This window comes from Thermobia domestica, chromosome 6 (genome assembly GCF_964235325.1).
Source record: "Thermobia domestica chromosome 6, izTheDome1.hap1.1, whole genome shotgun sequence".
In the NCBI taxonomy this organism is placed as follows: domain Eukaryota; kingdom Metazoa; phylum Arthropoda; class Insecta; order Zygentoma; family Lepismatidae; genus Thermobia; species Thermobia domestica.
The window spans coordinates 181,317,676-181,329,551 of NC_137459.1; the positions used below are offsets into that span (position 1 = coordinate 181,317,676).

The following is an 11,876-nucleotide window of genomic DNA, read 5'->3' on the forward strand; positions in this document are numbered from 1 at the left end:
TTCAGTTGGGATTTTAAAAGAACTTTCTGCCCCACCTGATAATCAGTGGGGACCCTATTTTGGTCATATAACCGTTTACGACGTTGCCACGCTCTCTCCATATTTTGAATAGCACATTGCAAAGTATCGCGATCTGGTTTATTCTGAAATAAAATATCGATCCTCCATTTCACGTCTAACGGATCATTGACGTTATAATTATATTTCATCTCCATGGGAGAAACACGTGTCTCCTCGTGGATAGAATTATTCAAAGAGAATTCTATCTCTCCCAACATCTTATCCCAATGTATTATCGTAAGATTTTGGATAATTTATTAAAAGATAACATAATAGAAAAATCAACGAGTCCATGGGCATTTCCTGCCTTCTTGGTGGATAAAAAGACGGGAAATAAGAGACTTGTGATCGATTACTCTAAATTGAATAAAAGGTTAAACATTGTTTCTCAGCCTTCTCCCATTATGGAGGACGTTCTTTCGGCTTTGAGCAAAGGAAAAGTGTTTTCCGTAGTCGATATGTCTTCAGCGTATTCACAATTATTATTGTCAGAACGTTCCAAAAAATATACTTCTTTTGTAACTCATCGCGGTAGTTATATGTACCGAAAGTTACCTTTTGGATTAACAATGGGTAGTTATGCTTTAATGGAAGTACTTAATAAGTTATTGTATGAGTTGAAGGATGAAGGAATTGAATATTACTGTGATGATATAATTATTTTTAGTAAAAATGTAGAACAACATAAAGTCTTGCTAGAGAAGGTACTTACTATTTTCCGTAATAATGGGATTACAATATCACCAACTAAAAGTCTATTGTTTCAAACTAAGATAAATTATTTAGGATTTGTGATTTCAAATGGAAACTTGGAAATGGACCCTAAAAGAATTTATGTTATACGAAATTTACCCCCACCAAAAAATCGAAAAGCTTTAATATCTTTGGCAGCATTTCTCCAGTTTTATGGGAAGTTTGTTGAAGGATTTAATGAAATCATGTATCCTATACATAAGTTGCGCAGTATACGGACAAAATTTGCTTGGAAATCAGAGCAACAGGCCGCTTTAGACAAAATAAAGGAGTTGTTTGAAACTCAGATTGTTTTAAAGTTACCAGAATTAGACCGGAAGTTCATAGTGCGGACGGATGCAAGCACCCGGGCCCTTAGCAGGGTCGTCGAACAAATGGATAGCGCCGGGAATATTAGGCCTGTGGGTTTCTATTCGCGAACGCTTAAGCCAGCGGACTTTCATAAGAGTGTGTATCATCTTGAGTTGCAGGCAGTGGTAGAAACTCTTGAACGATATGAATTGTATTTACGTAATCGATTTGATCTTTTGATAGATAACCAAGCATTGACGTACGCCTTGAGTAATGTAAAGCGGATGAAAAAGTATGGCAGCTTATTGTATAGGTTAGCATGCTTTAATTTTGATGTTAAACATTTGTCATCAGTCCAAAATATCGGTGCAGACTTGATTTCACGGATTTATGATCCTTTCAATTTCGATATTTATGATACTACTTTAGGTGAGGAAGAAATTAAGAAAAATTTGTTAAATATAAATTTCTGGAATAATCCCAATTCTTCTATTTCCATAAAGGAACATCAGTTACGGGACCCTGAATGTTTACAGATTATTGAACAATTGCAGCAAGGTAAGGAAGTTAAATCGTTCAAATTAGTTAATGGGATTCTTTGCAAGAAAACCAAGGCTCATATTCGTCCGTTTAAGATATATGTTCCGAACGCTCTTAGGCCTATGATTATGGATTTGTACCATAATGACCCACTATTGGGGTCACACCTAGAGGTTTATAAATCAATCAATAGAATCGCCATGAGATACACGTGGGATCGTATTTTTACGGACGTTCATGATTATATTACTTCGTGTGAATTATGCCAACGCGCGAAAGCGAGTAATGTTACCCCGCGGGGAGAGTTAATCTCTGAAGTAAGCAAAATTATTAATTCCCATTGGGACATTGATACCTTAGGTCCCCTACTAAGAAGTAGGGCTGGGCGATACATATTGATAATTGTTGATAGATGCAGTAAATTTTTAATGTTAGAGCCTTTCAGGGAATTGAAAAGTTCTCTTGTTATTAGGATATTACGTAAATTGATGAACCGACACGGTTATATACATATTCTTTCCCATAACAACGCGTCAATTTTTACATCACAGATTTTTCGTGATTTTCTTGCGGGATTGGGGATTAGAGATTGTCGGGTATCACCTTATTTTCCAGCGGCAAATTCAGCGGAACGTCCGATAAGAGTAATTAAAGATATTTTGAAAACATATGTTCATGATAAACAGGAACATTGGGATAAGATGTTGGGAGAGATAGAATTCTCTTTGAATAATTCTATCCACGAGGAGACACGTGTTTCTCCCATGGAGATGAAATATAATTATAACGTCAATGATCCGTTAGACGTGAAATGGAGGATCGATATTTTATTTCAGAATAAACCAGATCGCGATACTTTGCAATGTGCTATTCAAAATATGGAGAGAGCGTGGCAACGTCGTAAACGGTTATATGACCAAAATAGGGTCTCCACTGATTATCAGGTGGGGCAGAAAGTTCTTTTAAAATCCCAACTGAAATCTTCATTGACAGATAAGATTAATAAAGGATTATCTATGAGATGGTCTGAACCGTTCGAGATCGTTAAGCTGTTGACGAACAACACATTACTCGTTCGGAATGTGGAAAATCCGAGAGATGTGAGAAGAACGCATGTGGCGTTAGTAAAGAGATTTCGTGAGAGGAGGTCTGTACCGTGAATTTTTGGTACTGTACTGTTCCTAACATAGAGAGACCTGTGAGTAATGATATGAGAGTAATATTGAAATTTTCAGTAAATTGTAAATATTATATTTATATGTATGTAAATTGTTTTTGGTGTTTTCGTACTGTTTCTCTTTTTTCTATTTATGTAGGGTGGCCACCTGCTAATCTAGTCATGTTTGTTCGGCTTCTTGTTATGTATTTCGTCTCCATTTGTTACAAACATAATGGGAACCCATGATTTCTTGGTATGCTTATGGATTGCTGGAAGGAGGATATGAAATGAAATTTGAAGGTCGGATACATGTATTTGTATATATGCTATTTTCCTCAGGTATTGTGTTATGTTATTAAAATCGATTTGGAGATTATACCCACATCAGAATTTATTTTGCACTTAAAAAGAAATAATTATATATTGAAAGTAATTTTTCCATAGGAATTGATATTATTTATTAACATATTATTTGGATTTTATGATTCTAATTTGTCTCTGGTTATAATGACAATGTTTTCTGAAACTTTTGCAAATAGTTTTACTAGTTGGATCCACGGTGAATTCAGATGAACGTATGTGGATTGATAAAATATTTTCTCTTTTCCTATACTTTTCCTAGTATGAGTTATTTTGTATGGTTCATATAGGGGGATTTTTTATTTTTTTTTATTTTTAGTATGATTGTTTGGATGAGTGTTTGTTCTTTTCTTTCCTATACTAACATTTCTCTAATATCGTCCACAATATGTCCTTATCTGTAATTCTCTTTATTTCTCGATTCGCTCGCTTTCAAAAAAGATTTTTTTTTTTTTTTTTTTTTTGCTTGCGAGTGGGCCGGGGCGAGGGTGTAACATATAATCCATAGATTTTGTCACTGGGTATTAAATATTTATAGAAAAGGTGTCTCTAGGAATAATTTATATTATTATATTGTACCGAAAAAGCTTTTTCGTTTTTGCCTATTCTTTTGTTTTTGTTGGTTATGCCCCCTGGTGGGAGGTTCTAGCACGACGGATGAGCTATCTCTATAGGTGGCCATAGTTGTGCTGGAACGTCCGAGGGAGGAAGTATAATGGTTGTTTCGCTACTATTATCATAATTTGTGATCGAGTTATTGTATCAAAAGTTATTCTATATATATAATCTACGAGTGATATTCGAAGTATAATTCTGTTAAAAGTTTAAAATTCGGATATAATCATGAAGTTTAAAGTGGAGTGCTGTAACCTCATGTTGGCTATTTGTTCTATTCGATAGCACGGATTGGCTTAATAAGGCAGCGAGGTACGTAAGTTTCATGCTTTTCCTTCTTTCACTATATTGTGCTTACAGTTAAAGGGCCCTTTGCCATTTTGTTAGTTTTAGGCACTTTGCCTATAACTTTTCTACCTTTTTTCTAAACTGAATTAGATTCCTGCATTATTACCAATCAGCGTGACTAGTTAGAACAAGTTAGCTGGTACTGAGGCAAATAAGTTACGCTGCTAATTGGATAATAGTCTAAGATTGAATCTATTGAAATTCTCTTTCCACTATTACGAAGACCATAATGAAATACTGACTGTTGAATTGTTAAATATGTGTTGATTATTGGGTTCTTGAAAGTTTAAATATACTGTTTGAATTTCTAAAGGAGATCGGTTGTACGAGTATTATTTTATGAACTCAAATTCTCCTACTACTATTCAGAGATTTATTTTCATAGTGTTGCTTGTTAGTAGCGATAATAGATTACGTATCCTTTCTATATTTCAGTGTGGAATTACGGAACCACTAAAATTAATATCGGGGGAACCGATCGATGTGTTCTCCTCTCCCACCCATACATATACGCTAGTTTTCGAATTTGAGGTTATATATGGTTTAATTGAAATTAAAAAGATACCGAAATTAGCGTAATATAAGTATGGTTACACATTATTCCAGCACAACTATCGGGTGTAACATATAATCCATAGATTTTGTCACTGGGTATTAAATATTTATAGAAAAGGTGTCTCTAGGAATAATTTATATTATTATATTGTACCGAAAAAGCTTTTTCGTTTTTGCCTATTCTTTTTTTTTTTTTTTTTTTTTGTTGGTTATGCCCCCTGGTGGGAGGTTCTAGCACGACGGATGAGCTATCTCTATAGGTGGCCATAGTTGTGCTGGAACGTCCGAGGGAGGAAGTATAATGGTTGTTTCGCTACTATTATCATAATTTGTGATCGAGTTATTGTATCAAAAGTTATTCTATATATATAATCTACGAGTGATATTCGAAGTATAATTCTGTTAAAGTTTAAAATTCGGATATAATCATGAAGTTTAAAGTGGAGTGCTGTAACCTCATGTTGGCTATTTGTCCAAACCCCCCTCGTCCTTGAAGCTTTTTCGGTACAATATAATAATATAAATTATTCCTAGAGACACCTTTTCTATAAATATTTAATACCCAGTGACAAAATTATGGATTATATGTTACAAGCTGTATTTTAATTTCGTAGCGATTAGGCCTCTTAAAAGGATCGTTCTTAAATCACCATCTTCCAGCTTCGGTAACAGTAGTTTTGAAGAAATCTGGCGAGAAATCCGCAGTCATGATGAGGTTTTCCCAATCTAACACACAATGTAATTGGTGCTTTCTTTTCCATGTTGAAACACCATCGAATTACTGAGCAGCGTATAGCACTGTTAAATTTCACTCCTAGACAGGGTTGGCAAGGTAATTTACTTGTTACGTATTTTACATAAATTACGCGTAATTTACTAGTAATATACGTCATGTAGAAAACCAGTTTTTTACGCAGACGTAGAAAACTATATTTCTTTCATTAAAATTAAGATCATTTTGAATAGTCGGTTATATTGTAAGCTTAGTTTTCTTATTTAAGCATTAAAACATTATTATCTTCTAAACATTATATTGAAAAGTAATGTTTTCTTGTCAAATCATAGTAATAAAAGGTAATTTTTTATAGCCCCTCGCCGGCCCACTACTATTATCCACCTACTAGCGCACACACAAGCACAACTATCCAACATATAAGCACACACATTAAAAATATGTGTTGGTTCGGATATGTTTGAAAGTATCAAGTAACCTTTTGATTATAACAATTTATTGTTATAGCTTTGCAGCTTTTAATATAAAACTCGAAACATTTCAGTACTTTGAAACTTCTATTAGAAAAGAAAAAGAGATTGACTGTTAGGCTCATTTCACCTTCATATTACACACTAACACACACACATAACTGATACGAAAAATACTGAACAGAATATTAAAATAATGAAATTTTAGAATAAACTGATTTGTTTTTCTTCCACTTCCCAACGATACTATATGTACCACTTCACTTAGCACTGGGACATATTGAATTTTAGATGTAAAAGTTATTAGATTCTCATGTTGAACACACACAACTGAAAAAATATAAAAGCACCCAACAGAACATTATACTACATTTTTCGGAATGAACTCATTTATTTTGCTCTTTTCTTCCAAGTCCAACAACAACACTAAATATATTACTTCCCTTATCACTTGACTATCATTTGAACTTTTAATGTAGAAATTTTTGATGCTCATAATAAATAGACAAAACTGAAGAAAATACTCAACAGAATATTGAACTACTTGTTTCTTCGTTGTTTTTGGAAAGAAACAATTTTCCTTTCTTCCTAGTTCGAATAACTTACTGAATATATTTCACTTGGTTCCAATAACAATGAGTACGTATATAATTTCATTTAAAACTTAGCCATTATTTTAATTCTAAAGAAAAATTTTACATGCCATTTCCATTATAGTTTAATATAATTCGAACACGATACTCTTAATCACACTAATATTCATAACTTTAGTGGTCTTGTAATTTGAGGGTGTAGTATATTTGAAGTAGTTTCTTCGAACGTTCGAAGCTGAGCCGGTTCCTTGTGACGTTATGGACAAAAGACCAATTTGAGAAAAGTCTTTCAATTTGTGCTAAAGATGCTGGGATGTTCAGTAACTTCATAGCAAATTCCGACAATTCCTTATGTTGCCGAGTAGCGAAATTGTTGTAATTCCCTTCTTCATAAGTGCTTCAAATTTTCCCCCATATACTATTGCTGGTAGCTTGTTATTCCTGAAGGGCCGAGATTTTCCAACATAAACTCCTCCACTTGTTCGTGATGCTTTTCTTAGACATTACAGAAAGTCGTCACAAATGGAGACCACGAAGACTTACCATTGTTGTTTTATTGCACAATAGTTTCTCCCACGGCTTCTCTAGCATAAAACTTTTCTCGATTACAGAGGGTTTAAAACATGAAACATGATGAAATGGGTTTTGAACAGTCACGCGTGCAAACCGTATTATACAATGCTACTTTACAAAGCAAATACAAAATTCCCAGTTTATGCTTACGGATTAAGTTTTGCAAAATCCAGCTAGATTCCATACAATTTTAGGAATAAATTTTTTAAAGCTCAGCGCGTAAAACGTTTTCTTTTAATTTGTAGACCTGTTTCTAATTTTTTACGTACTTTACGTTTTTTACGTAAATTACGCGTTTGTTACGCGTATTTTACACGTCACGTAGAAAACCTTTTTTTACGCGTAATTACCCAACTCTGCTCCTAGATTACTGGTTGGAGTAACTTAACATTTGCTCCAGTCTCTCGACCGACATACAGCTCGTAGCACTGCTGTTTTTCTAATGGTCCGCTTCCTCTAGTTGCAAAAACTCAACCTGGGAAGTTTATTGCCGAGCTCTGTTTTACATGACTATGCCCCGTGCTCTATATGCCTATAGATTTTTGTTTTAAGTTCATCTAATGTCTTAGGACGTACACTATTAGAGATTCAACACTTTTACAAGGTATTCTTCCACAAAATCATTTCGTGTCATATCGTGGAGTGTTTGTGTTGGAGCAAGTGGAGGCAGGGAAGTAACACAAGAGAATATTACTTGCACTTCCCGTCGCTCATATTTTACTACCCTTGTTATGTGTAAAGAGTAGTAGCATTTGTTCGACTATGGTAGTTTAAAGACTAATTACTCTTACATTTTTCACTAGTTTGTGTTACTTTCTTTCTTATCGGAAACGAAAAATAGAATATTTACTTTTACAGTTATACCCTTGACACCAAGGAAGATAGATGACTAGTGAAAGCGAGTGATTGTGAAACAAGTGAAGAATGGTAACGTGGTAAAAAACGGAATAAACCCGAGAAATTTTATACACGATATTATCTCCAGGAATTTACTTGGTCAGGGATCAAACTAGGGACCGCTACTACCAGAAGTAAGAGATCTACCGCTGAGTTACCATCTCCTCTTTCTTATTTGTTCTATTGCAAGGAGTCAGAAGTTGATCGTCCAGGTTTTACAATAGTTCGTCCTGAAAATGGCAATTTTACGGTTATAATGAGTAACTGCATATGAAAGAGGACTGCATTAGATATTAATTTCCACCGACGGAGTATTTTTGCACAATGTAAGGAAGCTGTATTTTATATTTACAAGAGTAAAGTTACTAGTATGATACACTACAAGTAATAAAGGAAGCAGTGTATCTGTTCGTCACTTTGAGTACTATCTTTAATGTTTTCTGCACAAAATGCATTTCTGTTACTGGTGGCCAACGTGTCGACCGAGAAATCTTGAGAGTCAACCCGCGTGGTTTTGCCATATTGTCTGTATAGATAATTCTTATTGCTTCATGATCCCCTCTAGTGGTGTATCGAACAAATAAATTGTGAGCCAGCGATTTCTAAAATCACAAGTAGCCCTCAATCCGAAAAAAATAAGTAAATACATAAATAAAAATAAATAAGTGGCCATCACTGATATATGTCATATATGTTAAAACACAGCGAAAACCACATTCAGATACTTGCAAATGGAACATACAAGAACGATAGAACTGATGCTTGTAATGGCGAGCTAGTACTGGTTGGTGAGTTCAGTCACATTAATAATAGTTCGCCCTGCTCTGATGAGGAACAGATACAATTCTGCTTGTAGTGGCACCTAGCACAGGTTTGTCCATGTTTTAAGTATCAACAATTTTTTTTACGGTACAATAGGTTGTACGCAAATTATCGATCTGTGTGCAATTATTTGGGTACGCACCTCGAGAATAAAATTCCATAGTGTCTTAGGTAATCATGTAAACCAAGAAATTGGGAGAACTTTTTAAAATCATTTGATGAACTAAAGTAAACCTGCACGCAAAAGGACTGTCTAATATATTAATTTTGATGGGGGAGCATTTCTGAAAAATATAAGAAATCGGTATTTTGTTTACAAGTACTTTACTACGGTTAAAATAAGTGAGTGCATTTGAAAGACGACTATGGTACATTAATTTCTACCAGCAGAGTGTTTCCGCAGTGTAGGGAGCGCGTATATTATGCTTAGAAGCCCTCTAACCTGCACAAGTGCGGTGTTTTTATGTATATATAAAGCGTTTATTCCACTATCTTATGCATACACTGTTTCTGACGCACCTGCTCCCTATGGACACACCGCTTCCCACGATTCTAGGAAACAATAGCAAAGGAAAAATTTCAATAACTCCATAAACTATCCATGAACTTACATTAACTTCTATAAATATTGGAGAGTGATTCCAATGCCAATTGAGAATGCAGTACACAGAAGTGCATGGGAGAAAGAAGGGAAAATACATTTTTGGGAGGAAGAAGGAGTTTAAGATAGTTAAATAATTGTTTGTCGTGTTGTGTATATTTATTCGAATCCGTGGTTATTCCCCGATGTGGTGAATCTGGTCATGGAAGTCAATTTGGTGTAGCTACCTGAGACAAAGCTCCCAAAACCAACTGCTGCTTCTAGAAATGAGGTTCGTGTTATATGATTATTAAGCACGTTTAATACTTACAGCAAATTAAGAGTAACAATAATACTATATTCGTGCACACTTGTGCAATATATATGTTATTTATTTTTTTACTTTTTGCATATATATCGATTCTATTAAAATATACTCCAAATTACTGAGTGTGATTGACATGACTATATGTTGCATTACATGCTTTCTACCGAGTCTATTTTAGTATTTGAAGTTTATGTTCAATGTCTATTTTGATAATCAGTCTCTTTTTCCCTTCCCATTGCCTTTACCCTGTCTACACTAGGTTAAATGGCATTCATGCTTTTTAGTTGCTACCTAGCACAGGTTGGTTAGACTTTTGGACAAGTTTTTTTTTTTTTATTGCAATCGTCCGGACGCTTGATTGTACCCGTAAAAGGTCACATCAGTTTGAACGCACATTACCAATCTGTACGCAATTACTTGGTCAAGCACCAAAGTAATAAGGATTAAGAATGGGCAAGTTTTTACTAAGAGTCGGGCAGACTGTGCAACTGATCCATCAGACCCGCTTCCCGGAGCAGTTTAGGAATCACATTGAAGTTGCTCCACACAATCGTGTCATAATGTCACGTGGTATTATCATGAGGGTTAAGGTGGAATAAAGAGAGGGCTGATATTTAGTATCTCCCCCAATCTTGCACATATAAGATTTACAGTGTGTTACTTACTTTACAAAATATAGCTGAGCTAGGGACAGCTAGCGAAGGGAGTTAGAAGCCCCCAGGACCCTTGTACTTCTATCTTTAGCACAAAAACAAGGTATTCGGTTCTGGAACCATGAAACGAGTTGGGGGAAGATACTCAATGCCATCCTGAAACGAGCCCTGCGGGGCTTCTAACCACCTTTGATCACTCAGCTATGTCTCGTAACATAACTAAATTACTTTATTAAAAAAAAAAAAAAAAAAAAAAAAAAGTTATGTGTTAAAAGTGGACTATATGACAACACCAAAGTCCCAAACAGTTCCACCAAAGTGATTGAACATATAAGAACCGATTGAAGTCACTGTCTGAGTCAAAGATTTTGCCGAAAAATGTCACAGTAAATCATTCAGAGCAAATTTTGTTTGTTAATTTGACAGTATATTGTATATTTGCGCCCTTTTAACTAGACATAAATTGATATGCAGTTTGAAAATTATGAGCTGAGCATGATCTAAACGAATTTGAAGGTAACTGTTGCTGCTAAATAACCGGCTTTACCTTGATCCGTTGACAAAGTGATTACTATGGAACATACAAAGTATGGTACCGGTAATATTCCGCACTGTCAATGTATTAAAAAATATAATTACTCTTTTTTGATATAAAAGACTCAAAACTTTATATGTTCAAATTATTTAAGGTTTACATTCTTCGTATTTACATTGAGCGCATGAACAAATGTCAAATGTATAGAACACTCTATCCTAGCAATGCACTTGCCTGATATGTGCGTACAGTTTTCTATCCTTGGGGAAAAGGACGTCAATTTCCACTATCATAATGAGCTCGATGTGTTTTTTATGACTTATTTCTCATTAATTTGTAATATCAATAAGTATGACTATACCATATACTTGTGCCAAAATACAAACAAAAACAAATGACTATCAGGAAAATCATAGACAAGAACTGCTAGTAGGCGCAGTTCATACAGGAACCTTTGATGTTATTGTAATGTGTGAATTCTTTCTTTCTTGCACACTATTATCAGTGAAAGGGGGCGGGGGTGCCTCAGGCAAAAGCCTAAATAGGCCACAAGTGTTGTATTGGTCAAATAGTGAAAGTGAAAGGTCAAATAACGAAAGTAAATAATGTGTGAATTCACTCCTGAATGTTTGTGTATTTTCCAGTCAAAAAAAAAAAAAAAAAAAAAAAAGCCATGGCAGGATGCGGAATCCTGAAGGGTTGGGTAACTTTCCCCTCGTCATTTTTGAAGAAAAAATCCTCCAGTAATAACTTATTGGGGGTGAGTGAAATCAGGGGTAAAAGTGAGGGGGATTGCGCGCGAACACCGTCCCCCCGCCTCGATAAAATATATAAGGTGTCCCCCCAGTTCCTAAAAAATTACAATGGGCAAAGATAGGCGCTGGAACGGCCTGATGTCATGCCGCTACCTACCGTCCCCTAACCTTTCCAGATCATTTTTACCCCTGAGTGATATGAGACTGTTGTTAAAAGTTTATAAATTGAACAGTAACGACGCTACAGGAGGCGAGG

At 35.1% G+C, this 11,876-nt stretch overlaps 1 protein-coding gene across 2 annotated transcripts in view; it reads right to left on the bottom strand.

The window, feature by feature from the left end:
* The window catches only part of por (Protein-serine O-palmitoleoyltransferase por), a 78,551-nt gene extending 67,224 nt beyond the window's left edge, over positions 1 to 11,327 (bottom strand). The window contains exon 1 of one of the 2 annotated variants that reach the window (XM_081762486.1): positions 11,100 to 11,327. The gene's annotated coding sequence lies outside the window, so the exon portion shown is untranslated. Of the gene's footprint in view, positions 1 to 10,877; positions 10,899 to 11,099 lie in introns of those variants that run through there. The other variant, XM_081762487.1, reaches the window with a different exon arrangement.
* Positions 11,328 to 11,876: the final 549 nt, after the last annotated feature.